The sequence below is a fragment of the Oncorhynchus mykiss genome, chromosome 4 (assembly GCF_057628025.1).
Source record: "Oncorhynchus mykiss isolate SJ-2025 chromosome 4, ASM5762802v1, whole genome shotgun sequence".
NCBI lineage: Eukaryota > Metazoa > Chordata > Actinopteri > Salmoniformes > Salmonidae > Oncorhynchus > Oncorhynchus mykiss.
The window spans coordinates 16,565,986-16,591,749 of NC_143025.1; the positions used below are offsets into that span (position 1 = coordinate 16,565,986).

Genomic DNA, 25,764 nt, shown 5'->3' on the forward strand with positions numbered 1-25,764 from the left:
CTGTGGCATGCTAAAGAGTTAATACTCTGTCTTTGAGTTGTGGCTGGCTGCAGAATGTGATCCAGAAAGGCTGTTGCAGCTTGACGACAGAGAGAGCGCTACAGTACTGTAATGTACTGTACCAGATAAGGTTAATCATTTAACCTGCTCTCAGAACTGTTGCATATTTCAAGTTCCTTATCCACTCTGAGTGTTTGTCTGTTGATCTCTTTTCTCTCGCTTTTCTCCCTCTCTTTTCTCTCTCTCTTTCTCTTTTCTCCCTCTCTTTCCTCTCTCTTTTCTCTCTCCTCTCTTTTCTCTCTTTCTCTCTCTTTTTCTCTCTCTCTTTTATCTCTCTCTATTTTCTCTCTTATTTCTGCTCTTCTCTGTAGTTGATTGCCGGGGTGTAGCGTGTGCTAGTATGGCGTGAGTGTGTGCACTGCGTCTGCGCACTGCTGGAGGAGTGGATTTCTGTGTCATTCTTCCTCCTCTACCCCCTCCCACCCGTGCCTGCTTTCCGCCCTCCCACTCTCTCTCCCCTCTCTCTCTCTCTCTCTTTCCCTCTCGGCCTCCATCTCCCTTCCTTCATTCTCTCTCTCTCCCTCTCAAGTGCAAATACAGTTCCTTGCCGTGTTGGACGTGTGATCAAGAAGTGTCTGGCTTTCGCGCTCCGCCGCACCTCCTATTTCATCATCACTTGAGCTTTTCTCTCCTTCACTCTGCGCTTGCTATCTCCTCTCCTCTGTCCTCGCTCCTCTCTTCTCCTCTCCTCTCCTCTCTCCTCCTCTCTTCTCTCGCTCGCTCCCCTTCTCTCAGCTCCAGCTGCATGCAAGGGAGAGACTCAGGCTCTGTGGGGAAGAAAAAAGAAAAAGAAAAGAAGTCTGCTGCTTTTCCTCCAGTCAGGGCCTCCCCACATCCCGCCCTTCCACAGAGGGACATTTTTTACTACTAGCTGGATTTTAACCCTCTGCCTCCAACTATCTGCACAGTGGCTCTGCAAAAACCTTGCAACAAGATGCTTTTTTGGGGCCTTTTCATAGTTTTGCGCGCTGAATTTGGCGGCAGTTTGTATCTTGGTGTTATTTCTCCTATTTGGGGTTATTTTTTATCTGCATTGTTACCCAGAGATGTGTATTTTTATGTGAAAGAGTTTCTGTTGGCATTTCTTTTAAATGTCATCTTATTTTTGTCGTTGTTTGGTCGTTTTTGTCTCCCTCCACGTGATGGGCCTTCTTCCTCCTGGAGATGTATGCGTACAGGCGCCATTCTATTTCTGCTGGGTTAAGCCCTCTTCTTCACGCTCTTCCTCTTAGTGACTGTCTGTGGGTGACAAGCAGGAGAACGTGTTCAGTCTCTGAGCATGTTGCACATCTGCGTGTTAAAGACATGCTCTTCGTGAGCGCCAGAAACTCTCTCACCTAGAAGTACTGCACCTCCCTCTTCTTCCTTGCTTTCACTGTCTTTCCCTCTTGCACCCTCTCTTTCCCTCCCTTGTTTTCTCTCTCCCTCTCTTTTGAATGCTGTGTTGGGCTGGAGCTCTTTCTGGGACAGGTGCTTCCCCGCCAAAAATGACAGAATAATGCTGATTATTTTTTATATATTTTTTCAGCGAAAACATAAGAAGTGACCGTGGTTTTGTGGCACCGATGCATGATTGAGTTAAGTACTATAACTGATTTCAGGGGCTGAGACAGCTTGGGAAATGAATACTTACTGTAACTGCACTCAGTCTGGTAACGAACACATTCGAGTTGGGAAGACAGAGGGAGGGAAGAAGGGAGGGAGGGAGTGGGGTTCCTTTTTCAGACTGCTGAATTATTCATGTGGGCAGCCAAGGCTGTGATTGGACTGGTTGTGCTATTTGCATGCATCAGACATGCTGTTTGTCTGTTTGCTAACATTCCTCATTCAAAGACTTGTTAACTAGCAGACGGCTTAGCTGGAGCCTTCCAGACAGCCTCATGGCCTCCTTTTGTTGCAGGCACGCCAGGCCTGGGTCCAGCCCATGGCGGCCAGGCGAGGTAGCAGCGGCCGTGGGCTGGGGCTCTGGGCTGGGTCTTGGCTGGGCTACGAAAGGGACTGCCTGGAGAGTCACTGGGCCTGCCTGCCTGGCTGCTTTACCACAGCTGCCAGGGACACAGAGGATGATGGCTTTCTGTTCTCCTCAACAGATACTGTATGTGGATGCCGCAGGAAAAAAAGAGAGGAAGAGAAAACCTGCTTAGAATTTCACCTCCGGATTCGGAATGTTTCGGAATTGCCTCTACTGTGGAACATCTGTAGGTAATACCTGTTTCTCTATGTGTGAGTGTGTGAGTCTATTCATTGTGTACATGTGTTGAATTCCCTTTAGTATAATTTATGTTTATTACTCTTTGTAGCCTTTGTACAAAATAATGGACTTCATACACACTATAGTTTATAGTAGGTTTCTTTTTGATGGTGAATAAAAAATGCAATCGGAAGCCATTGTATATAATCATGTATAGTCATGTATTGCACAAAGATACTACTTTACGTTTGCTATGAAATTGTTTAATTCATGGCAAATTACTATATATATAACTACTCAAACTCAAAAAGTATAATACTGTGACTTCCGCACAAAATCTAGAGAATCTGTGTTTTTCTTAAAACCAGAGGGATCCTTTAATGGTGCATTGATTACTGCCAAGTTAATCTGATTTCGTGGTAATCATTGGGTCTGTGGAAGGCCACGTTTGTGGAGATATTTAGTGTGAGTAATGCGGTTTTGGTTTAGGTGACAATGTGTGTGGGTGATACATTGTGGTACCCAATTTGGTCAAAAATCTATGTAAATTAAGGTTGGTGTTGGAATTATGAGTAATTCTAATTTTGCTATATTACAGGCTCAATTGTTGTTCATCGAAGATTTGATTTGAACTGATACAATGGATTTCTTCTACAAGGTTATCTTGAGCAACAGGAGAAGGCACGTGTGGCTCCTGTGCCTTTCTCATATCCCTTATTCTTCTCTGCACAGCAGCATACATGCCTACAAAATACATACATTTTCAATACACAATCGCAATTATAATACATATAGTAACAAGTCACGTCCCTGCAATGCACAGACATTTCCCCTGGATAAATGATCATCTCTTTACAGATCTTAAGCTATTATTGAAGCAACTAAATCAATCTGACTGACAATTATTTCCTTCTAATTTACAATTTCACACTTATTCAGTGTGTCGCGATCTGCTCATTATAATATGGTTGCTGTCATTTTGTGATACATTTAGCAGCGCTGAAATAAATGAGAACGTAATTATCTAGCGATAATATTAATTCATACTACATATTAGACGTTGTTGGCACAAAATGTAATTTTAGTAGATTACACTCAATACCCTTAAATTGTAAGTAATTATGATATCATTATAATAACTGCAATATTTCACTTAATTGTCTCATGGACAATCAAACTGAGTATACAAGCGTTTTCCTCAATGATGTGAAATGCCTATCTGTGAGGTTATGAGCAGTATTTCATGGTTTTCATGAAGAACAGGAATCAGGCTATATTAGACTTTGAACTTGCACTATTGTTTAGTGAATTTGTTGATTGCTAAAAAACATAGGCCTTATTACCTCCTATCCACATTTTCAAATGATGAGCTGGAGGCCTGTACTGACAGGCTTCTATAGTAGTTTGTATTCAGTCCATTACATATATGGAACTTCACGGTCATGAAGGTAGGGCTGATTTATCCACGGATATCCTGTATGTGCCCACTTGCTAACCCCCGATAGTGCATGAATTTGGCTGGCAGTTGAGTGAGCCAACCCGCCCCTAAGGCCTTTTTTGGCGGGGATGGCAGTATTCCAGGGGTAGCTAACACTGTTGCATGTGGAGGGGCAGATGGTTTGCAGTATTTTCTCTCACTCTCTCTCTCTCTCTCTCTTTCTCCTTCTCTCTTTCTCTTTGTAATACTATACCTGCCCAATAATGGATCCCGGACAGCCCTTCCTTCACATATGGGCATTGTAGTCTAGTATACTGTATGGTAGGTACACACAGATACAAAGAAGATTTGGGCGTACTCAGCACACAACTGTGCGCATATACTGTACTGTAATGTACTGTACTGTACTGTACTGTACACACACACACACACACACACACACACACACACACACACACACTGGTAAAACGTCAAAATTATTATTATTTCCTGTCAATTTCTAATAATTAACCATTGAATAAATGTTGCTAACTTGATAGTTAACTATCTTGCCTTATTACATGACTGTGTGTATCTGTGAACTGTATGTAAGCAGACAACATACTCGTTGTGTTGCATAAAGAATGCCCCCGGCAAGTCTGTGTATTTGTACTTGAGCATTTGTACTTGAACTTGCATTTTCACTGGGTTGTAGTGATGCTGGTCCTACAGATGCCATAGCATTTCAACATCATATCTGTATTTGCAGGGAAACCAAACTGAGGAGTAGTTTTTTATTGTGCTGTCCCACTGGGCACAGACGTCATTTCAACGTCTAGTTTTGGTTTGCATTTGTTTGGGTTGTTAAATAATGTGAATTCAATGTGAAATCAACAAAACATGTCACCATATCATTGGATTTAAGTTAAAAGTTTAAATTCCCTTACGTTGATTACTTTTTTTCAAATCCAATCAGTTTTCCACGTTGATTCAAAGTCATCAAAAAAATGTTGTGGGGTTGAAATGACATGACAAACAATGTTGATTCAACCAGGATTTGCCCAGTGGGTGTGGCTTGTAGTGAAATCAGGTGATTGAATTATATACTTTTTTTCAAAGGCCCCTACTTCGATGTTTGATTTTCATTATTTTCATAGCTACACAGAATAGGTCTACTGTGTTACATTTTCATTACGAAGAGATATTTTGACAAAACGTCATAGAAATCGATTACTGTTAATGCAAGGTGCTTTGAAAGTATAGTAACAAGTAGCCATTTCCCTCTTTTTTTTAAAGACGAGTTGCATCTCATATACTGTCCTGTAAAGTACATATTTTTAAGAAAACTGAACTAAATTTGAATCACTAGCTACCAAGATGCTGTCCCATGTTGTGTACAGTCATTCAAATACATAAACAATACAAGGCAAATAGGCACATCCAATGCAGCTGTGACGGTATGCTGCTAGAATGCAAAGTGCTGCTCTTTGTAGGGTGGTGCTAAATGTAATAACTGAAAAACTATACGGACAATTCCAGTAGACATTTGATCCTCGTTGAATATAGAAATTGTGTCCCTCCCCCTCTCGGGTTAATTATTTTGTAGAATAACTGTGAGAAGGTCATTTCTGTTGACTTTTTGAAAGAAGATTACTTCAAAATATAATTAAAATTGAATTATGCTGGCACCATCTATCTATAATCCCCCCCAAAACCATATTTTAGGGATAACTCTTTTACCATAGCCTATACATGGCACCATACTACAGTATATTATCAGGCAGGTGTGCTATTAGAAATAATGACGTTTTTTTCTGGATCAAACATTTTCTACATTTATAGAATTCCATGGAGCTGAGAGAAAAAAAGTGACATTTTAAAGCACATTTTTCAGCAATTCTACACATTTTGCCATGGCTAATTCTGTGTTCTTATGCTGAAACATTATAACAAAATCAATTGTGACCCCAAGCATGTGCCCTGTGTACCTGTTTGGTAATGCCGACATGCCAAAAGTACTCCTAAATTCATTGTTTTGTTTTATTTTAATCGTTTTTAGTTTTTATTTTGACAATTTTGAGTTCTCAAAATTGTATTATTAAAAAATATATAGCTAAATTATATTTTCTACAAACTTTCTGTCTGGTTTTAGTTATTTCAGTTCACACTGAAAGTGTTATTTTCCATCCCGCAAAAAAATGTTTTGGGTGTGGGGTCAACAATTTGTTGGTGTACCACAGCTAAATGGAAACAGTGTGATCCCCTAAAATGTGCAGTATATTCTTATCCCCTTTTGTTAATATATTGTGTTTTATTTTGATACATTTGGAGAAATTATATAGATCAAGGCTATTTCACAGAATTGTAGGATAAAAATTAGGTGTGTGTGTGTGTGTGTGTGTGTGTGTGTGTGTGTGTGTGTGTGTGTGTGTGTGTGTGTGTGTGTGTGCGTGTGTGAGAGAGACTCATTACATGGTCATTACAGTAATATAAATATATATATTTGATAACTATAGTCTGTTAGCTTTGTTCTTCTCTATTGGATCAGCTCATATTTGTCATCACAAAAATCATTTGGACTGAGTTTCTCTTCTGAGTAGTTAGAACGAGTGTGATCAATCCAATTCACCTGTACTAGAAAAATATCATTTTGAACTGTTAATAATAGTGATGCACCGCTATGACATTTTTGGCCGATACCGATATCCGATATTTAACATTTTTGCGGCCTTTTAAGCATTCTAGTACAGTTAAATAGTTAACACACACACATGTACCCAGCGGTCTAAGGCACTGCATCTCAGCGCAAGAGTCGTCACTACAGTCCCTGGTTCGAATCCAGGCTGTATCACATCTGGCCGTGATTGGGAGTCCCATAGGGCGGCGCACAATTGGCTCAGCGTCGTCCGCGTTTGGCTGGGGGAGGCCGTCATTTAAAAAAAAAAAAAAATATCTTAACTGACTTGCCTAGTTAAATAAAGGTTACACACACACACACACACACACACACACAAACACACACACACACACACACACACACACACACACACACCACACTGACCAAATATATATTTTGTTGGCATTTATGTATGTCCCCATTACCAGTAAAACATAATCAAACCTATTTCTTTCAGTTATTACACATTAATTACACTATCACTCGTATTTCATATGTCACAACGATTCATCGATACGTATGCTATGATGCTGGTAAAGTTGTCTCGCGCACCTACAGTGTTGGTTATAAAAAAGCTAATAATCTGTTTCAGTAGCTATAGTTAGCTAGCTAACTATCTAGCTAAGTGTCAAAATCTAAAATAACCCTAATTTATGATACTGTTCTTATTTCATTAATAGTGGGTGGACCCATCTATGTGAAGCTAGCCACAATAAGGATTAGCCACAATAGTGGACTTTGCGGTTAGCCTTCAAAATAAAAGTATGTCATGCAAATGATACAAATTAATACAAATAGTAGAATTATGCCATAATTGAATAGATCATGCTAAACGAGGTTGAATTGTTCTTATATAAAATCAACAAAAGATAATAATTTGTTAATTTGACCAAAATGTGTTGAAATCACACTGGATGTATTATACTTTAGAATTGCATTGAGGGCATACTTATTTCACTGTACAGCCTTACCTATGGATTGTGGATCAGTCTACTCAGTGACACCCAGAGAACATTATCGTCGTAGCTCTTATTGCCGGGACTCTGAAACAACTGTGAATTGAGCCACATTTACTGTCAACCTATGTGTAATGAACACTATTCCGGGGGAAAAATAATACTGTGTGAATATTTTGGAGTCTGATAACTCTGAGGAGGATATTGGAAAAAAAAATCTTGGGTATTGAGTAGACTGATACCCCATTACATTGATCCCCAATCATTAGGTAAAGCTGTACAGTGCAATATGAATATCAAGACACACAATAGGCTAACTGGGATGGTGATTTCACATGGTCACAGTCCTGCGATAAGAGCTAAAATGCTAATATTTGCGTAAACTCTTCACAGTTGTGTTCTGTGGTTATCACCGAGTACACTGATTTCATCTGACACTGATTTCATGACCCCATTTCATTGCTTCACATTCCAACCTTGTTTAACATTATCTAGTCTAAATATGGCATGATTCCACCAATTGTAACCTTCTGCATTACTTTCAAAGAGGTACCTTTATTTTGAAGGCAAACCGCAAATTCCACTATTGTGCCTAATCCTTAACTTGGCTAGCTTCACAACACATAATTCGGTCCGGTCGAGCCTCACTAGCAAGATGAAGCTAGCTGGCTGCTTATAATGTTAGCTTTGGGCAACAGGGTTAAGTAGCTGGCTAGCTATTTATTTTCATGAACTGAAGTTTAATTTCAATATGTGAACAAGTGGCTACCAAGCTAATACTTACTCACAAGGACTCACAAGGATTCCTAAATCATTGCTAAGAAATAATAAGAATTACTGCAGTTTCTACTAGTCATTGTTTTTTGAGGCTGGTTGTATTGGTGCTAGCTAGGTACCAAGCTAAAGCTAGCTAGCTACCCCCAGAAGTTGTGGTCAAACAAATAATGCTTTATTACCACCGCGGTATTGTAAACACATCGTTCATGACCGGTGTTTGCTTGTTTGCAGACTTTTTTGTACAGCTTTGACAGTGCTACTGATAGTAGTGGTGGCGCTTGGCTTGCATGTGCAAATTCAGAACACAACATTCTATAATAGAACTGTGTTATTTGACGTGTCAAATTAAAAGCTTATTTGACTCGTCAAATAGTATTATTTTTATTTATATTTATTTTATTTCACCATTATTTAACCAGGAAGGCTAGTTGAGAACAAGTTCTCATTTGCAACTGCGACCTGGTCAAGATAAAGCAAAGCAGTTCGACAAGTACAACAACACAGAGTTACACATGGAATAAACAAACATACAATCAATAATACAGTAGAAAAATCTATATACAGCATGTGCAAATGAGGTAGGACAAGAGAGGTAAGGCAATAAATAGGCCATGGTGGCAAAGTAGTTACAATATAGCAATTAAACACTGGAATGGTAGAATGTGCAGAAGATGAATGTGCAAATAGAGATACTGGGGTGCAAAGGAGCAAGATAAATAAATAAATACAGGATGGGGATGAGGTAGTTGGATGGGCTATTTACAGATGAGCTATGTACAGATGCAATGATCTGTGAGCTTCTCTGACAAATGGTTCTTAAAGCTAGTGAGGGACGTAAGAGTCTCCAGCTTTAGTGATTTCTGCAGTTTGCAGTTATTTGACGTGTATCTTTTTTGACACACAATGACCCAAATGGCGTTCCATAGTATGTCATGAAGCTAATAACAGTTACTGTGTAACTCAGCGGGCAACATGTATACCGGTGCTCGACCAGTCGGCAAAAGCCAATATCACCCACGACAGAGAACGATTGATTGTCAAGGGCAGTGAATTCCATTATCTTGACGTTAATGGATTTCGCCTTTGAGTTGTCTCGCTGAAATTCTTACTTTTTCAAATGACTGCTTGACTTGTTGACTGCTCGATCCACACAGCAGACATGGTGGGCTAGTTTAGGAATGCTGTGTTGCACGTGTAGCGCAACGTTTTACGTGGCGTCATCAAGTCATGTACCTACGTTATATAGGTATGCACGTCAGCTTTGACATCGGTTTTGCACATCGGTTTTAAACTAGACATCGGGCCGATACCAATGTTGGCATTTTTAGCTAATATCAGCCAATCCTGATATGTTCACCGATATATTGTGCATCCCTAGTTAATAATTCACAGTCATCACAATTCTGCTTGTCTATCTATATCTGCTTGTCTATATATATATATATATATCTCTGTTTAAGTTAAAATGGGTCTTTAGTAGTAACTCAGGGTTCGGAAATATAGACTACTGCATATTGGCTCCCACATTTCAGCTAATGCTATTTAACTGTTGCCAATAGTTTGTAATTCTTACTGAATTTAGTTGTCACAATAAAACCATTCATTCTCAGTTGATTAAATAGATTTTGGTGGAAGAAGGAGATTATCATCTTGTTTGGCATCGAGAGCCTAGTGCAATGTGTACATTGTTACTTAATGTAAAGAATAGGCCTACTGTACAATTCGGATTCATAATTCCTACGACGCTGGGAATCATAATTCATTTCAACACATAACGTTTTGGTTATTGAGAAATATGTATTAATCTGAAAAGTATGTTTGTCCTGAGTAAATTGGATTGATGGCTGGAAAAAAGTTTAAATAAATGTAACCCTGTGTTGACAGTTAGGCCTACATTTTGTCCACAGTAGCTAGGTTTCAACATATGATGTGTATTTTTACCCAAATGGTCTTTTGGGGCTCTGAGTCTGTGGTTTGACTCATGTGACACATTGTTCAATGTTTTCTTACCAATGGTACTCATACTGAAAGTGAATCATCCACCAGCACAACATAACCATAAACCACCAGTACTTTGCTTAATTTGTTGAATGGAGAAATTGGTATTTAGAATAATTTGATTTCTGTTCATTACAGAGGTTGTAGTATTAGTGATTTTCATCCAATATGTTCCATTCCAGCTGTTAAGTACAGATCTGAGGATGGTGGCCATCATTGAACCAAAATGCTCACCACAAATTATATTTCTGCAATAACGAAACTAGAAATGATTTGACTGGTTCAACTAGTATTAGTTTTTATCCAGTCAGATAAACACTCCAAACAGCCTACCCGACCACTCGGGGGCGTCTGAATGGTGCTAAAGCACACAGTTGCCTAGTTTTGTATCACATTTCAATGATAAAACTGGGGGGACAAAAATGCAATTTCAGAATGTGGGGGGGACATCCCTCCCATCCCCAGGGAAAGTTGCGCTCCTGCTCCTTTTGACATTTAGTGCACTGTGTCATTTTTTTAATGTTTCATTTCATCTGATCAGCAGACCAGTAAGCCTAAATACAGTCAAGTGTTTAGTGTCATTTTCAATCTAGGTTTGAATTATTTTGATTAACAATTTCTATAATGTACTGTTATGAATATAAAACAATGTAGCTATTAAATTGGCCACACTGGGTAGAGCGTTATTTAGGTTTTGGCTAGCTGTGCCTGTTTCCTCAGCTAGATATAGTACAGTATTTGATGTATTGTTTTGTTGCTTTATTTAACTAGGCAAGTCAGTTAAGAACAAATTCTTATTTACAATGACAGCCTAGGAACAGTGGGTTAACTGCCTTGTTCAGGTGCAGAACGACAGATTTTTACCTTGTCAGCTCAGGGATTCAATCTAGTGACCTTTCGGTTACTAGTCCAACGCTCTAACCTGCTAGGCTACCTGCCGCCCCTGCCTACATGAGTGCAGATATGAGTATGGTATTTGATATGAGTACAGTATTTGATATGAGTATAGATATGAGTACAGTATGATGTACAATATCTTACTTTACAGGTTTTGTGACGATACTTAGGCCTAGATATTTAGACTATATTTTTGAGAAGAGTTAACCCTGTGCTGTATGTAGGCCTATATTATTTTCAAATGTCTTTTTACTGTTGTTTTATTTCTTTACTTACCTACACACACACACACACATATACTTTTTCCCCCCCGCACTATTGGTTAGAGCCTGTAAGTGAGCATTTCACTGTACACACCTGCACCTGTTGTATTCGGCGCACGTGACAAATAAACTTTGATTTGATTTGATTTCCCCATACACATAGGAATATGACGAGCTTGCAGTTCCATTCTATGTAACTGACAGATTGCATAAGTTAACACTGTGGTCCGTTGTTCATCAGCTGAAACAAGTCACTACTAGTTAGAAGAATCTAAATGGACTCTGATTTTCAGCTCTTACTGTTATGACATTTAGTTGATAGGAGGAACAACCATGGTTCTTAGACCAGTATCGTACTGACCAGTAAGTCACCAGGGACGACCAGTATTTAGCTATTAAATACACAGAATCCAGCAGTCAACAATGTTCCTAAATGTATGTTCTTTGTTTGTTTGTTTTCAATACCATTTATGTTTTATTAATCTGGCAATTCTAGAGTTCAATTATATCCTGCCATGTGAGTGAATTGGCTGGGCTGCCGGCTCAGTTATATATTGTGTAGACTAGCTTACCAGGCTTACAGCACTGAGGATGAAGGAGACTATAGACTAAATAGTGGGTAACAGTGGCCACTACAGGTCCTCTAGTCTCAGTAATAAGCAGGATTCTATACAATACACTGGGGCCAGAGAAGGCCGGAGCAGAGCAGAGACTGTGACGGTTTCCCCTCAGACCCCCTACCTCTCCTTTCCTTTCTCCTCACACATGGAAGCCATTAGCCCATTACGTCGCTCAACACTGAGGATTGGGGGCCATTTCATTCTCTCTGCGTTTATCGGGATGTCAGCTGGGACGTCACATGCAATTTATCCATGAAACCACACGAGCTCCGCAGAGACGCTGAGCACAGTAATAATGACATAATGTTTGACTGGGGGAGAGTTTGGGGATGATGTAGATATTCCTCCCCAACACTATAAGTCCTCCGTGTAGGCCTTTTTGTCTTAACTTTGACCTGCACGCGATCAGTTTACCTCAGCAGACCTAATGAGCACGGTCAAATGAGCGAATCAAATCACCAGCAAAATAAACTTGTGTGTACGTAGTTTCTTGCAGTTGGGCTAGTTTCAGATAGTAGATAATCATGTTTTAGAGAGTTTGTAATCGGTAGTATACCACGTCCAAAGGGCCCCTACCGTATGCATCGTTTGGATGGATACTTGTTTTATATACCTGCCAGGCTGAGCGATATTCCAGATAGCATTCGGGCTGAGAGCCTCTCCTAGCTTTTCTTCCAGCACTCATATATTCTCTCCCTTTTTTGGCCTCAGTCATCACCATGGCAATTTTGTCACAGAAAAATTGCAGACTCTGCAGAAGTGTAAAGTTAGAAGTAGGCTACTGGAGCAGAGTGTATTTTATCTACTCCAGTCCCTCTCCTCTCCTCACCACCATTTTCTCAAATTAAGCAGCGCTAGTAGAACAGTGTGCCATCCTACAGTGTGTCTTGGTTCACCCACACAGCACACATACACTGAGTATACAAAACATTAGACTGACCAGGTGAGTCCAGGTGAACACTATGATCTCTTATTGATGTAACTTGTTAAATCCACTTCAATCAGTGTAAATGAAGGGGAGGAGACAGGTTAAAGAAGGATTTTTAAGCCTTGAGACAATTGAGACATGGATTGTATGTGTGGGCCATTCAGAGGGTGAATGGGAAAGACAAAATATTAATGTGCCTTTGAACAGGTAAGCACCAGACGCACCGGTTTGTGTCAAGAACTACAATGCTACTGTTTTTTTTACGCTCAACTGTTTCCTGTGTGTATAAAGGATGGTCCACCACCTAAAGGACATCCAGTCAAGTTGACACAACTGTGGTGTTCTTTATGTTTGGTTTAGTCAGTGTCCTGTCCTCTGCAGTCGGCACCTACTTCTTCAAGCCCTTCGACAGCCACATGATATTTAGCAACATTGATTGGACTAAATTGTTTTTAGTATCTTTGTTTTGTTTTCAATCTACTACACAAAGCATATACAGTATAGCTTTGTTGATTTGAGGATGTTTATTTGTTTAAGTTGAAATGGTGCTGGAATAATGGAGACGGTACTGCTGTTGTCTTTGTGCTGACTTGCTGTAACTCCATGGTTCCAAATTAGTAAACTGTTCCAAATGAGTAAACTGTTCCAAATTAGTAAACTGTTCCAAATTAGTAAACTGTTCCAAATTAGTAAACTGTTCCAAATTAGTAGACTTTAGTAAACTGTCAAACATTAAGTTCCACTGCCTCTGCTCCACCCATGTTTCTCCGTGGTTACAGGAGTTGGGTTACTCACATCAGGGCCATAAACGTGCACTGGCGTAGAACCAGTTCACTCTACTGTAATTACAAACGTTAAAAACAATATATAAAAGACCCCTGGCTGACTCGACAAGGCTACTTACTCCAACTGCAAGTAGTGCCCTTGTATAGAATGATCACCCTTCAGCAGCACGGCTAAGTGGAGGCTGGTAATTGGTGCTCCTCTCCTCCGTTCCATTAGGGACAGCTGATGCTACCACAGGGATCCTCTCCTCCTCCTAGCTTTGTGGAGACTATGATGTTGAAGCAACCAGCCCCATCCTCCATCCTTTCCCCTTTTGACTGCCACACACTCGCTCTCACATGGGAGGTCCATAGGCACACACACACACACACACACACACACACACACACACACACACACACACACACACACACACACACACACACACACACACACACACACACATACACAAACACTCATATGCAGCGAGTCGGTGGGAAATGCTAACAGCTACTATAGTTGGTCTGAAATGTTTAAGCACAGGGTTAACTCAGACTGTGTTAGTATGTATCCATTGAGGCTGGTGTGGTGGTGTGGGGGTTGGTGTTAGTCTTGGGGTTGTTGTCGGCATTAGTGTTGGTATTAGTGGTGTTGTTGTGGTTCCTGTGATTTGTGATTGTGTTGGTGCTCGTGCGGATGCAGGTTATTGTGTTGGTGTTGACTGGTCATGCGGCACAGAAAGTTGTCGTGTGTTCAGTGTTCAGCAGAGGGAGCAGAGAGCGTGTGGTGTGGTACTTGCTTCACTAATGAATTTCCTTAGCCAGGTGAGACCATGGGGAGACTATGGGGCGAGCTTATTAGTCAACAGACTACAGAGACGGGAGGCCCTGGAACCAGGCTGATCTCTCTCTCTCTCTCTCTCTCTCTCTCTCTCTCTCTCTCTCTCTCTCTCTCTCTCGCTGTCTCTCTCTCTCTCTCTCTCTCTGTCTGTCTCTTAGGCCGATGGCACAGGACTTTTAGCCAAGCAGAGAACCCCATGGTCAGACAGATGGCCCTAGCAGTAAGTAACATATTGTAAGCTATTTTATATTTTATCATATTGAATAGATTTGGATTTGTGTAGTATTTATGACTGCCCCATCTTAATTTGAAACAGCAATTAGCAAGTGCAGGTGGTTAAAACACACACACAAACACACCGTACCTAATCTTTAGAATCCATTGGGGCAAACGAAGTTCGGCCTCAGAGTCGACCACCACTTTCTCTCTGCTGTGCCTGGAGCCATTACAAAATGGCCTCCACTCTCTGCCTCCAGCTCCTTGTAGCTCTCCCATCCATTTTGTGTGCTACTGTCAAAGTTTTCAGATAGCAAGATGAGAGGAGAGGGAGAGAGAGGGAGAGTTCAAGTCAAGGGTTAGGTTAGGCTAGGCTAGAAAGGAAGTAGAAAAGAGGAGAGCACTAGTCCAGAGTTTTTTTTGGGGGGGGTCTTTCATATTGGAGGTTTAATTGCTGACTGACTGACTGCATACAAATAAGGAGCGCCTATGGAGCCTTCTCAGCTCCTCTTCCCGAAAGAGCTGACCTTGGGCAGACGCCATAAACTGTTCTTTTCTAGTGGCCCAAAATGTGCTACAGCCTGCAGTTGCCCCAGCCCGCCTGTGCCTGGCCCGTAACACAACCTTCCTGTCATGCTTTCAGTGCAGAAGAATAGGAGCAGGGGCCGCTCTAGCTCTCTCCAACATCCCTAACTGCTTCCCCTACCTCGAGCTACAGCCCCAGCCCATGCCTATGCCCTAGTTGTAGTTGCAGGCCCCAGCCCATGCCTATGCCCTAGTTGTAGTTGCAGGCCCCAGCCCATGCCTATGCCCTAGTTGTAGTTGCAGGCCCCAGCCCTAGCTCCAACCTCAACCCCAGCCCATGCCTATGCCCTAGTTGTAGTTGCAGGCCCCAGCCCATGCCTATGCCCTAGTTGTAGTTGCAGGCCCCAGCCCATGACTATGCCCTAGTTGTAGTTGCAGGCCCCAGCCCATGCCCATGCCCTAGTTGTAGTTGCAGGCCCCAGCCCATGCCTATGCCCTAGTTGTAGTTGCAGGCCCCAGCCCTAGCTCCAACCTCAACCCCAGCCCCAGTTCTAGCCCCATCCTCAGCCAAGCCCCAAATCCCAGCTCCAAACCTGACCCCAACCTCACCCCCAGTACAAGCCCTATGTCCCATCCTCAGCCAAGCCCTCAGCCCCAGCTCCAAATTTGACCCCAACCTCAGACCCAGGCTATCCTTAGACAGTACTGCCTACAGCTCTAGAAGTCAGCACATGCCAGGCATTTGATTACACAGGCATATGGTGTATAGATCCCATGTTGCTTAGGCCTAAGACCACGGCTATAGGGAACCACACACCCCCTTATCTGATCTCTTTAGCAATGTGGGAAACCGCTTCAAAGACCCATGGGGGCAATACTTACGAACATTAGAAAAAGTTGCACGTGATTAGCTGTTTCCATTACATAAGCTTGCACATTTAGCCCTAGGCTAACCTCAGCAAGTGTCCGTATCAAACCAGTTAAAATCATCAATGTAGTTGGACGTGGTCCAACAGCACTTTCTGATAATCAAAGCAACTACATCACGTTTGACTGACTGGTCAAATAGCTCTTTGTGTAGAGTGCCTAAATATTATTAAAGTGGCATTGTTTAAAGTGCCTAGTGAGTCTCTATGTAGGCAGCTGCCTCTCTGAGTTAGTGATTGCTGTCTAGCAGTCTGATGGGCTTGAGATAGAAGCTGTTTTTCAGTCTCTCGTTGATGCACCTGTACTGATCTCGCCTTCTGGATGGTAGAGGGGTGAACAGGCAGTGGCTCAGGTGGTTGTTGTCCTTCATGATCTTTTTGGCCTTCCTGTGACATTGGGTGCTGTAGGTGTCCTGCACGGCAGGTAGTTTGCCCACGGTGATGCGTTGGGCAGACCGCACCACCCTCTAGAGAGCCTTGCGGTTGAGGGCAGTGCAGTTGCCGTACCAGGCGGTGATACAGCCCGACAGGATGCTCTCAATTGTGCATCTGTAAAAGTTTGTCAGGGTTTTAGGTGACAAGACCAATTTCTTCAGCCTCCTGAGGTTGAAGAGGCGCTATTGTGCTTTCTTCACCACACTGTCTGTGTGGGTGGACCATTTCAGTTTGTCTGTGATGTGTACGCCGAGAAACTTGAAACTTTCCACCTTCTCCACTCTGCTGTTTCCTGAAGTCCACGATCGTCTCCTTTGTTTTGTTGACGTTGAGTGAGAGGTTGTTTTCCTGACACCACACTCTGAGTGCCCTTACCTCCTCCATGTAGGCTGTCTCGTCTTTGTTGGTAATCAAGCCCACTACTGTTGTGTCGTCTGCAAACTTGATGATTGAGTTGGAGGCGTGCATGGCCACGCAGTCATGGGTGAACAGGGAGTACAGGAGGGGGCTGAGCACACACCCTTGTGGGGCCCCAGTGTTGAGGGTCAGCAAAGTGGAGATGTTGTTTCCTACCTTCACCACCTGGATGAATGATGAGCTTGGATGGTACTATGGTGTTGAATGCTGAGCTGTAGTCAATGAACAGCATTCTTACATAGGTATTACAAAGTGTAATACAGTAGGATTACAGGTTGCACTCTCATTATCATCCTACAGATGCAATATTGTAGTTATTTTAAAGAAGTTTATCGTGAGTCCATTTCATGAGGAGCTTCTTGTCAGAGCTTCTTGCAGACCGACACATAGGCTACTGACACTGCTACATAAATAATCAACGCTACTATAGTATAGGCTATATACATAGATGTGTAGGCCTACACTAAACTTGAATATGCATTAAAAGCAATGAACAGTGTTTTCGTTAATATTTATAAAAATGTTTAAAGCGACGGGTCTCGAACCCACAGTTATGTCATATTTACAAAAATGTAACGTTAGCAGTGCTGCATTCGTAACCAAGTGGAAAGTGGGAATTTACCCCATGCGAATGGAAAAAATCCACTTGAACGGCCCTACAACTGGTAATTCCTTGTGGGAAACTTGTTTATCATCCTGAGCTCCCACTTCTTGTTGTACTTTTAGTTTATGGTTTACGCAGCTTGTTGGTCATTAGCAAATTGGCATTTCTCAACGAGTTCAAAGCACGTGAATGCATCCAACTGATATTTATGATTCACAACTGGTGCATTTCTGCCTCCCACTTGGTTACAAACTAAGCATAATTATCCTAGTCAAGGATGCGACGATCATGCAATATTGGCACTCTACACTTGAGACAGACCAAGTGAAGGGGAACAAAAGTAAACCTTGAATTTGGAGGTTTAAATGTATCACTCTGGTGGCGATATTGACCTATTTTAAGAAATGCCATTGGTTTGTCAAGAAAAAGTGGGCAGTTTGTTATAGGAAATGATCATGGCAACCGTGATTTTCCTAATGTTTGTAAGTATGGCCCCATTCATCTATGCTAAGACAACTGTGCATCATTCCTTCATTAGCAATGTCAGCAAATTCAGAATGCGCTCTCTTTTTAGCAATGTGGGAATCTATAGCCTATAGGCTACTGCCCGCATAGACTAGTGCCACATAGACTAGAGCCACATAGACTAGAGTCACATAGACTGAAGCCACATAGACTGAAGCCACATAGACTAGTGCCACATAGACTAGAGCCACATAGACTGAAGCCACATAGACTAGTGCCACATAGACTAGAGCCACATAGTCTGAAGCCACATAGACTAGAGCCACATAGACTGAAGCCACATAGACTAGAGCCACATAGACTAGAGCCACAGAGACTAGACAGAAGCCTGTGTTCGGCTGTTGAACACCCTTTAGACACACTCTCTTTGGGGACAGACAGTCTCACCCCCTGAGACCCCCTACTGTAGCTCAATTCTTTAGTCTGTTCTCACTCTCTTTACTCTCCTTCCTCCTCTAATCTGCCCATGGGCTCCAGTATGGCACAGAATGGCCTCCATATTGTGTTTCTGGAATGAATTAAAAATATTGCATTAACCATGCCTTATCTGTGTATCATCTATCCAGAGACATAAGCACCCATTTCCCCATGCATCCATACCCAGACCAGACCTTGTGGAAATGATACTGTGAAGCTGCCTTGCCTCTGGTGGGCCTGTGTCTTTATGGTTACACAGAGCAGATGGCCACGCAACATGGTTGCATATCTCACGCTAACACTCACTGGCACTGCCACACACACACACACACACACACACACACACACACACACACACACACACACACACACACACACACACACACACACACACACACACACACACACACACACACACACACACACACACACACACACACACACACACACGCACACGCGCGCGCACACACACACACAGGCCTGAAGAAAAATCAAGTTGGACTCAAGAGGTTTTTATTTTATCTCTGATATACATTAGACAGGAGCGTTAGTCTGCTTTATCAATGCATTTTATGGTTGTCCTGTATGACCAATTCTACAGCTAGCTGGCATTGATAGCAATGGTTTACATGGCAGACCTTATCCTGGCAAAAGCTCGAACTGTACAATAGTTAGCTGTAGCTAACTCTGTGGTAGCTAACTGTCGGCTATAGCTAACCATAGCTAATTGTATAGCTAACTGTACAGTAGCTAACTGTAGCTAACTATATGGTAGCTAACTGTCGGCTATATCTAACCATAGCTAATTGTATAACTAACTGTACAGTACAGTAGTAGCTAACTGTATCATAGCTAACTGTACAGTAGCTAACTGTCCTAGGTGCTAGCCTGTTCGTCAAGGTTACTGTATGTACTGTAGTACACCTCCTGTCTGTCCACTCTGCCAGCCAGTGGTCCAGTAATGTTCAGAGCCAGGGAGAGAGAGCAGAGGAGAGGTATGTGTCCCACCCTCTATTAATAGATCTACGACAGATGCAGCTTTGTGTCGGCAGGGCACTCCACAGCAGGCGCTAGCCTCGTCAGATGGCCAGGGGCTGGGGCACCGTCAAACTGAAGGAGGCAGCCGGCAGGCAGAGGGCTGGACGTTTCAGATCTGTTGACTTGTCTTAATGGACAAGAGGCCCTCTGGGTCATCAGGAAGATGCATGGGTAATAGGGTTAGGGTGTTAGCATGGTGGCTTATGGGTAGTAGTGGGACTGTGACCTTTACTGAGTGCATGTCTATGTGCATGCTTGTGTGCGTGCGTGTGATGAGAAGCAGCTGGAGGGTAAAGCTCCCTCCTCTGGGTGATCCCAGCTGCATGCCCTGTCACTGCAATGACTGAGGCCATTGTTCTTCTATAAAGATGAGGCTAGGGCAAGATCAGCTAACTAGTGCTAGATCAGCTAACTGGGGCTAGATCAGCTAACTAGTGCTAGATCAGCTAACTGGGGCTAGATCAGCTAACTAGTGCTAGACCAGCTAACTGGGGCTAGATCAGCTAACTGGGGCTAGATCAGCTAACTGGGGCTAGATCAGCTAACTAGTGCTAGACCAGCTAACTGGGGCTAGATCAGCTAACTGGGGCTAGATCAGCTAACTGGGGCTAGATCAGCTAACTGGGGCTAGATCAGCTAACTTTGGTTAATCCTACTTCCATACAGGCCATATTAACTCTGGCTCTGGGTGTGAAGGTCAAGGATTTGCTATGAACTGGATCGCATTTATGTGATTTTTTTAAATCATACCTTCAACATGTACAGCAGAATGTCACTCCACAGACAGACACACAGTTACAGCACAACCAGGATGTCTCACAAGGCCCATATCAGCACCAGAGGTTATAGGGAGGTCAGCCTGTCTGACTTTGACCAGAATCCCCACCCCCCACCCACCCACCCACCCAGCCATGTGTAACTGGACCTGGCCTGGCAACCCCCTCCCTGTTCTCTGCTCTCCTCTCTCTGGGCTGGTATAAATAGATGTCCATGCCTGCTCCCTCCCTTAACCCAGGGGGCCAAGAAGCCATTCTTCCCTTTTTAAACACTCTGACGTGTCTGTCTGGATGCCTCCTGTCTGCACCTGGTTACCTCTCTGGACTACACACACACACACACACACCAATAGACACACACACCCACACACACACATCACACACACAAACACACAAACACACACACACACACATACAGACACACACACACATCAGTCTACAGAAGCTCTGTGGTAGGGGGAGTGCAGACAGAGGTGTACGTTTGAGGAGAAAGGCTTTCGTTTTGACTGTAGAGACGCTGCCTGTCTTTAACCGACCATGTAAATGTCCCACTGGTGACCTGGCCTACACACTGAACTCTGTGTCCAGGCACTTCATGCCCTCCAGCTCAGGTTTCCACACTAAACCGGTCAGTGAAATTCAGCTTTATTGTGCTAATATTGATTGATATACTGCATGAAGACTTTCATTCCAAAATGCTATATATCTATTTGCAGAAATGTTGGTAAATGAGCTTTTATTGTTTAAAGAAATTTTGAACGAGATTAGTGTTTTTTTCACTATCTAATCATGGCATAGGGTTGTTCAATGACAGACATGTATTTGTTTAAAATCTATCACTTGATGGATTCATTTCAGAGAATCAAATAATATAATTTTTTTGTAAAACGCTATATATCCGCCTCACACTCAGAGAAATAAGTAGTACTGTTGGGTTTTACACAGTCAAATGTAACAAATGAAAAAGTAATTCAAAACAGTAATATGAGATCTGGATGTTAAACGTTACATTTACATTTTACATTTTAGTCAAATGTAAGTCCAGAGCAATTAACAGTATGTGCATTCATCTAAAGATAGCCACATATCACAGTCAAATATACAGGATACCAACATTCCATTCCAGCTATTCCAGCACAATGGATATATAGCGTTTTGCAAAAATAAATTATAACAATCATACAAATCTAAAATCTATGAATTAAAAATCAGAGAACAGTAATATTTTACGCACATATGAAGAAACCCATAAGTAATCATTTCTGATGAAAAAACTTCATATTGACTGTAGCGTTAATGCTCATTAACCTTGTCTTGGCGTACTGATAGCATTATGGTGGACAGCTAATGGAGGAGGCAGGTCTGTGAGCCTCTGCCTGTAGTCAGACAGCTAATGGAGGAGGCAGGTCTGTGAGCCTCTGCCTGTAGTCAGACAGCTAATGGAGGAGGCAGGTCTGTGAGCCTCTGCCTGTAGTCAGACAGCTAATGGAGGAGGCAGGTCTGTGAGCCTCTGCCTGTAGTCAGACAGCTAATGGAGGAGGCAGGTCTGTGAGCCTCTGCCTGTAGTCAGACAGCTAATGGAGGAGGCAGGTCTGTGAGCCTCTGCCTGTAGTCAGACAGCTAATGGAGGAGGCAGGTCTGTGAGCCTCTGCCTGTAGTCAGACAGCTAATGGAGGAGGCAGGTCTGTGAGCCTCTGCCTGTAGTCAGACAGCTAATGGAGGAGGCAGGTCTGTGAGCCTCTGCCTGTAGTCAGACAGCTAATGGAGGAGGCAGGTCTGTGAGCCTCTGCCTGTAGTCAGACAGCTAATGGAGGAGGCAAGTCTGTGAGCCTCTGCCTGTAGTCAGACAGCTAATGGAGGAGGCAGGTCTGTGAGCCTCTGCCTGTAGTCAGACAGCTCATGGAGGAGGCAGGTCTGTGAGCCTCTGCCTGTAGTCAGACAGCTAATGGAGGATGCAGGTCTGTGAGCCTCTGCCTGTAGTCAGACAGCTAATGGAGGAGGCAGGTCTGTGAGCCTCTGCCTGTAGTCAGACAGCTAATGGAGGACGCAGGTCTGTGAGCCTCTGCCTGTAGTCAGACAGCTCATGGAGGAGGCAGGTCTGTGAGCCTCTGCCTGTAGTCAGACAGCTAATGGAGGAGGCAGGTCTGTGAGCCTCTGCCTGTAGTCAGACAGCTAATGGAGGAGGCAGGTCTGTGAGCCTCTGCCTGTAGTCAGACAGCTAATGGAGGAGGCAGGTCTGTGAGCCTCTGCCTGTAGTCAGACAGCTAATGGAGGATGCAGGTCTGTAAGCCTCTGCCTGTAGTCAGACAGCTAATGGAGGAGGCAGGTCTGTGAGCCTCTGCCTGTAGTCAGACAGCTAATGGAGGAGGCAGGTCTGTGAGCCTCTGCCTGTAGTCAGACAGCTAATGGAGGAGGCAGGTCTGTGAGCCTCTGCCTGTAGTCAGACAGCTAATGGAGGATGCAGGTCTGTAAGCCTCTGCCTGTAGTCAGACAGCTAATGGAGGAGGCAGGTCTGTGAGCCTCTGCCTGTAGTCAGACAGCTAATGGAGGATGCAGGTCTGTGAGCCTCTGCCTGTAGTCAGAGAGCTAATGGAGGATGCAGGTCTGTGAGCCTCTGCCAGTAGTCAGACAGCTAATGGAGGAGGCAGCAGGAGACAGAGGAGGGATATCAGTTACAGATGCTCCAGTTAGGAGTGAACCAGTGTTTGCTGAGGTTGCATACTTTTAAAAAGACACACTCTGGGACTCTGAGTGACACAGCGGTCTAAGGCACTGCATCGCAGTGCTAGAGGCGTTACTATAGACACAGGTTCATTCCCGGGCTTTTCTACAACCGGCCGTGGCCGGGAGTCCCATAGGACGGCATACAATTGGCCCAGCATCGTCCGGGTTAGGGGAGGGTTTGGCCGGTGAGGCTTTACTTGGCTCATCGCACTCTAGCGCCTCCTTGTGGCGGTCCGGGTGCCTGCAGGCTGACCCCGGTCGCCAGTTGAACAGTGTTTCCTCCAACACATTGGTGCAGCTGGCTTCCGGGATTAGCTGGTAGGTGTTAAGGAGCGCGGTTAGAGGGGCCATGTTTCGGCGGACGCATGACTCCACCTTCGCCTCTCCCGAGGCCTTGGGGAGTTGCAGCAAAGAGACAACATTTTAATATTGGGGAGAAAAAGGGGGCTAAAATACAACAGAAAAAAAAGACACTCTCTCTCTTCAGGTGACCCCACTCCTGCTAATCAGGGTGGTTTACATTCTATTGCATGACCATGTCTGGTGCTTTTGAGTATGTGTGTGTGTGTGTGTGTGTGTGTGTGTGTGTGTGTGTGTGTGTGTGTGTGTGTGTGTGTGTGTGTTTGCGCTTGTGTGTGTGTCCTTGTGTGTGTGTGCCTGCGTAAGTTCGTGAGTGTATGCGTGTACGTGCGTGCATGCGTATGTACCTAGAAGCCAAGCCTCCAGTGATTCACATCCCAGAACAGTAAGCAAGGCTATGTTTAATAATGCAGGCAGCAAAATACTCACTACTGAGCAGACACAATGATCCTCTCAAGACATACTGTGCTGTACCATACTGTGCTGTACTATACTGTACTACTGTGCTACTGTACTATACTACTGTGATTTGTACTGTACTGCTGTACTACTGTATTGCACTACTGTACTACTGTACTACTGTACTGTACTGCTGTACTACTGTACTGTACCACTGTCTTACTGTACTCATGTACTGTACTACTGTACTATTGTACTGTACTACTGTACTGTTGTAATGTACTGATGTACTACTTTACTACTTTACTGTACTACTGTACTGTACTGTATTCTCCTGCTCCTATCAGGCATAGGGGATATAGCAACACATCCAACAGGATTATATGACACAATGATCCTCTCAAGACATACTGTGCTGTACTATACTGTACTACTGTGCTACTGTACTATACTACTGTGATTTGTAGTGTACTGCTATACTACTGTACTTCCGTACTTACGTACTGTACTACTGTACTACTGTACTGTACCACTGTCCTACTGTACTCATGTACTGTACTACTGTACTATTGTATTGTACTACTGTACTACTGTACTGTACTGTACTCTCCTGCTCCTATCAGACATAGGGGATATAGCTACGCATCCAACAGGATTATATGACCGAACAGCAGGCATTGTGACAGTGAACGAGAGAATGTGTGTGCATCCTTGGGTGCTTACTCATGCATTAACACACAAATTGCATTTTATTTTCATTTCACCAGGCAATTGATTGAAAACATACTCATTTACTGTACGGCAATGACCTTTTTCTTGCATTTTGTTGCAAGAACGCAAAGCTCAAGTTGATGTTTTTCCCTCCAACTAACTGATTTCTCCTGTTCGTTCCTTTCAGACAGAGCTACCTGACAAGCCGCTGTGAGCATGATGGAGGGAGGAGGAGGAGGGAGGAGGCGGTAGGCCAGTGTATTCCCCTCTCTCTCTCTCTCTCTGTTCATTAGGGAGCAGGTGAGAAACATTAACAGCAGCAGCTGCACTGCTCCGCACACATGGTTGAGGGCTTGAGCTAGTCCACCCCACTTTCTGTCTGTCCACCAGTGGAAACTCACTCCTTTCTGGGAAATGCCTAGTGTACACCAGTTACCAGGAATGCATTTAGTAAAGGTTTCCGGGACACACATTAAGCCCTGTCCTGTACTAAATAGCTCTTTAAATGGAGATGCTCTATTAAATATGCTTTTTACTTCTGGAAAACTGTCCCATTGACACTTCAGACAATCCCAGTATCTCTGTGTCAGACTGGTTAGAGGTGAATGAATCTGTGATTATGTGTTTATGTTTAATTCTTTCTAAACAAAAGAAAGAAAGTTCCACACTCTGCTCCCAAATATGTAACGAGTAAACCATAACCAACGTTGCAGCACGCGGAGTTACAACATTAATGCTTGAACCAGGTTGCTTTTCACTATGTGTCACACCTAACCATTTTTCTGTGTTTACTGAGGTGTTGTTGAAGCTGTCTTCCTGACTTAGCTGACTGGGACCATGGTACTGGAGGACCAGAGTAGACTGACGGGTCTATCACTGTGCTTTGGGGTGAGGTAGTAGGTTGTATAGTTTTAGGGTCATTCCCTTCCTGTCAGATAACTATACAACTTACTGTCTTTCCTGAGGTGGCTGTAATATCATCCTTCATCTCTGCAGCGCGCCCGCCACCCGGACCTCGATAGGAATACGTATTATGTACTAATTCAAGTGTATAACATGTTTGTAATGTCATTTATATTGTATCTATGCATCATTTGGTTCTGTTCTGGCTCTTTGCATACTATATGTATTATTTTGCCGTGAAACTGCTCTGCCTCTATGATGTTCGCACGGGGTGAGGTAGTAGGTTGTGTGGTTTCAGGGTAGTGATTTTGCCCCATCAGGAGATAACTATACAATTTACTGCCTTCCCTGAAGGGCAGCAAGACTTCACCAGACAACAGCAGAGGCCGCCGTTGGCAC

The 25,764-nt window shown here is 43.3% G+C and overlaps 1 long non-coding RNA gene across 2 annotated transcripts; it reads left to right on the forward strand.

The window, feature by feature from the left end:
- Positions 1–566: 566 nt before the first annotated feature.
- LOC118945780 (uncharacterized) lies at positions 567–25,141 on the forward strand. 2 transcript variants are annotated; one of them, XR_005040879.2, is made up of 3 exons: positions 567–2,262; positions 14,548–14,609; positions 24,650–25,141. It is a non-coding gene; the product is annotated as an uncharacterized LOC118945780 (long non-coding RNA). The 2 variants fall into 2 exon arrangements; XR_016495138.1 differs by having other exon boundaries at positions 2,122–2,258; positions 24,650–24,784.
- The last annotated feature ends 623 nt before the right edge of the window (positions 25,142–25,764 follow it).